The sequence below is a fragment of the Triticum dicoccoides genome, chromosome 1A (genome assembly GCF_002162155.2).
Source record: "Triticum dicoccoides isolate Atlit2015 ecotype Zavitan chromosome 1A, WEW_v2.0, whole genome shotgun sequence".
Lineage (NCBI taxonomy): Eukaryota > Viridiplantae > Streptophyta > Magnoliopsida > Poales > Poaceae > Triticum > Triticum dicoccoides.
In genome coordinates, this window is record NC_041380.1 from 250,981,489 (window position 1) to 250,986,008 (window position 4,520).

Sequence of the window (4,520 nt, forward strand, 5' to 3'; positions counted from 1 at the left end):
CAGCTTACACACCCATCTGGCAAGATAGTCACTGTCTCCACTAGAGTTGCAAAGCGTCAGCTCTATTCTCTTAATGCCAGCCCTCTTCCAGACCTTGAAGATATCCCGGTAGTCCGTGACTTTCCGGATGTCTTTCCAGAGGAACTGCCAGGTGTTCCACCTGACAGAGATGTAGAGTTCGTCATAGATCTTATTCCAGGAACTGCTCCAATCTCCAGAAGACCTTACAAGATGGCACCCTTAGAACTAGCCGAGCTTAAGAAACAACTTGATGAGTCCTTGCAAAAGGGTTTCATCCGTCCTAGTTCTTCTCCTTGGGCTTGCCCCGTCCTCTTCGTCAAGAAGAAGGATGGTACGGACCGGATGGTTGTAGATTATCGTCCCGTTAATTTGGTCACGATAAAGAACAAATATCCGCTCCCCAGAATCAACGATCTGTATGATCAGCTCGCTGGATCCTCAGTCTTCTCCAAGATGGATTTAAGGTTAGGCTACCACCAAATCAAGATCAGAAACGGGGACATTCCCAAGACAGCTTTTGTCACTCGTTATGGCCAGTACGAGTACACCGTCATGTCCTTTGGCCTAACCAATGCTCCAGCTACTTTCTCCCGCTTGATGAACTCGATCTTCATGGAGTACTTAGATAAGTTCGTCGTGGTTTACCTCGATGATATTCTTATTTACTCGAAGAACGAGGAAGAGCATGCCGAACATCTTAGACTTGTTTTAGAAAAACTCAGAGAGCACCGCCTTTATGCCAAGTTCTCCAAGTGTGAATTTTGGTTGCCAGAAGTGACCTACCTAGGCCACGTAATCTCTGGTAAGGGCATTGCTGTCAATCCCGAGAGAGTCAAGGCCGTTCTCGATTGGACTCCACCTGAGACCGTTAAACAAGTTAGAAGTTTCCTTGGTCTAGCCAGCTATTGTCGCCGCTTTGTTGAAAATTTCTCCAAAGTAGCCAAACCCCTCACGGAACTTCTCAAGAAAGATAAAAAGTTTGAGTGGTCCCCACAGTGTGAGTACAGTTTTCAGGAACTGAAAAGATGCCTGACTTCTGCTCCCATACTTGTGCCACCGGATTTCACAAAGGACTTTGTTATCTATTGTGACGCCTCACGACAGGGACTAGGTTGCATTCTTATGCAGGATCGTCATGTGATTGCCTATGCATCTCGACAGTTGCATCCACATGAGGATAATTATCCTACACATGATCTAGAGCTTGCAGCCGTAGTCTATGCACTCAAGACCTGGCGACATTACCTTCTTGGTAAACGTTGCGAGATCTACACCGATCACCAGAGTCTCAAGTATATCTTCACCCAACCGGATCTGAACCTTAGGCAAAGACGTTGGTTGGAGTTAATCACAGATTATGATCTAGGGATTACCTACACCCCAGGTAAAGCCAATGTCATGGCTGATGCGTTAAGCCGTAAATCCTATTGCAACAATCTCATGTTGCAGCAAGGCCAACCACTTCTCCATGAGGAATTCTGTAAGCTTAACCTTCACATGTCTCCTCATGGATTCCTTTCTACCTTGGTGGCGAAACCTACCCTTGAGGATCAGATCATCTCTGACCAGAAGTTTGATAGGGGTGTTATCCGCATTAAGAGAAACATTAAGAAGGGAGTTGGTGGATGTTTCTCTATGGATGATCGAGGTGTTGTCTTCTTTGTGAATCGCTTGGTGGTTCCCAAGAGTCAACATCTGCGACAATTGATTCTTAAGGAGGCGCATGAAACTCCTTTCACGATTCATCCCGGTAGTACTAAGATGTATCAGGACCTACGCCAGAGGTTCTGGTGGACTAGGATGAAGAGAGAAATCGCTGAGTTCATTGCTAAATGTGACGTTTGTCGTCGCGTTAAGGCAGAGCATCAAAGACCTGCTGGCACCCTTCAGCCTTTAGCTATTCCTGAATGGAAATGGGATAAAGTTGGTATGGACTTCATCATCGGCTTTCCCAGGACCAAGAGAGGGAATAACGCTATCTTCGTAGTCATTGATCGCCTTTCCAAAGTGGCTCACTTCCTTCCTGTTCGAGAGAGTATCACTGCTAGTCAGCTTGCTGACTTATACATTTCTCAAATAGTGTCACTTCATGGTGTTCCACTAGAGATCAATTCAGACCATGGCAGTCTTTTCACTTCTCATTTCTGGGAGAGTTTCCAAACTGCCATGGGAACCCATCTTTCCTTCAGTACCGCTTTCCACCCTCAGTCAAGTGGTCAGGTGGAACGGGTCAACCAAATTCTCGAAGACATGCTTAGAGCTTGCGTTATCTCATTCGGTATGGATTGGGAGAAATGTCTTCCTTTTGCCGAGTTTGCTTACAACAATAGCTATCAATCCAGCCTCAAGAAAGCTCCTTTTGAGGTTCTCTATGGACGAAGATGTCGAACACCTTTGAACTGGTCAGAAACCGGTGAAAGACAATTCTTTGGACCGGACATGATCCAGGAGGCAGAAGAGCAAGTTCGCATCATTCGTGAGAATTTGAAAACAGCCCAGTCTCGTCAAAAGAGTCAGTATGATCGTCATCATAAGGATATGACTTATGGAATTGGCGACAAGGCTTACCTTCGGGTTACTCCTTTGAAGGGTACCCATCGTTTCGGTATCAAGGGCAAGTTGGCTCCTCGTTACATTGGTCCTTTTCGCATTCTCGCTAAACGAGGAGAGGTTGCCTACCAATTGGAACTACCCCCACATCTTTCTCGAGTTCATGATGTCTTCCACGTCTCTCAACTCAAGCATTGCTTCTCGGATCCTATCCGCGGAGTGGACCACGAAACGCTTGATCTCCAAGATAACCTCACCTACCGAGAGTACCCGGTTCGCATTCTTGATCAAGCAGAGCGTGTTACCCGACGTCAGAACATCAAGTTTCTCAAAGTTCAGTGGTCTCATCATTCCGAGAGAGAAGCTACTTGGGAGCGAGAAGATCGTCTTCGACTGGAGTACCCCGCTTTCTTTTCGTCGACCCCTGAATCTCGGGACGAGATTCTTTTAAGTGGGGGCGAGTTGTCACATCCCTAGCCTGGTATGACCTAGACTAGCTAGTCAGTTGTGCATCATTTTTAAATTCCATTTTAATTTGAAATGAGGATTGGTGGAACCCTCAGAATCATTTTTGAAAATAACCCCAAATAAAAATTGCTCCAAAAGGGTCCAAGAAAATGTTCATGTTGCCCTCTGAAAATATTGGACAGAGATAAAAATCAAACCAATATTTTAGGAGCTCATGGATATTTAATTTTGGCCATTTGGATTAATCCGATAAATATTTGCCTTGGATATATATTGTTATATATATAAAATATGGTCCAAAAACTATGCCATTTATTAAGGAGCTCTGGAATAATATAGTTAGCTCCTGCAAAAATTGGCATAAGGTGATAAAATGATTTAGTATTTTAATTAAATCAAAACATATGTCAGAAAAATTAGAAAAGAAATAAAAAGGAGAAACTTACCTGCGGCCCAGCTCCTGTGCGGCCTGGCCGGCCCAGCAGCCAGCGCCGGCCCAGCCCACTGGCCCCCTCCTCTGTCGTCTTCATCCTCGACAGGGGGTGGGAGCGTGCCCAACGCGCGCGTGCTCCGCCGCGCCACGCCACCAGCCTTCCTGCCTGCCTGCCCTCTCCCCTCCTCGTCTGGATGCCCCGGAGACGCCATGCAGCCACCCCGACCTCTCTCGCACTCTCCCTCGCCCTCCTCCTCTCCCCCTGCTCTCTCCCTCGCACACCCGAGCGCCATCACCGCCGCCGCTCGCCGTTGCCGCGGCCACCGGCCTCCCCTCGCCCTCCGCCCGAGCCTAGAAGCTTCGCCTCGTCGTCCGCATCATCCTCGACGAGCCAAGTGACCAGGGACGCGCCCCATCGCCGACACCGTCGTCTTCTTCATCGCCGGCCGCCGTGGATCCCCATCGCCGCCCCACCGTCTCCAGTGCGTCCCCGAGCCCGTTTCGACGCCCGCTGCAACGGCGGTGAGCTCCGCCACCGTTTCCCCCTCTCCGCTTAGTCACCCGCACGCCGTAGCCCTTTCTCCACCATGGCCGAACCTCCGCCGCCGTTGAGCTCGCCGTCGACGCAGCTCCGGTGACCATTTGGTCACCCCGGCGAGTCCAACACACTCGTAAGGCCCCGTAGAGCATCCCTAGCGCTTTGCTTCGCTCGTCTTCGAGCTCCAAACGCGTTTTCGTGCACGACTGAACTCCGGCGGCCGCAGCCGAGCTCGCCGCCGTCGACTCCGGCCACCCCAGGCCCAGCCACGGCCACCGCCCGACGCGCCATCGAGCTAGCTCTCCAACGCGCCTAGCCGCGCGCCATTTGGAGCACCACAGAGGAAACCCGGGGCACAAGTACGCCGCGGACCTCGCCGGCGACTAACCGCCGGCGGGTTTGACTTGTTTTGACCTGGGGTTTGACCCCCCAGGGTCGCTGACTAGTGGGGCCAGGCCCTGCTAATTTTAGTTAAATATTAACTAAACCTAATTAGCCACTAACACTGAC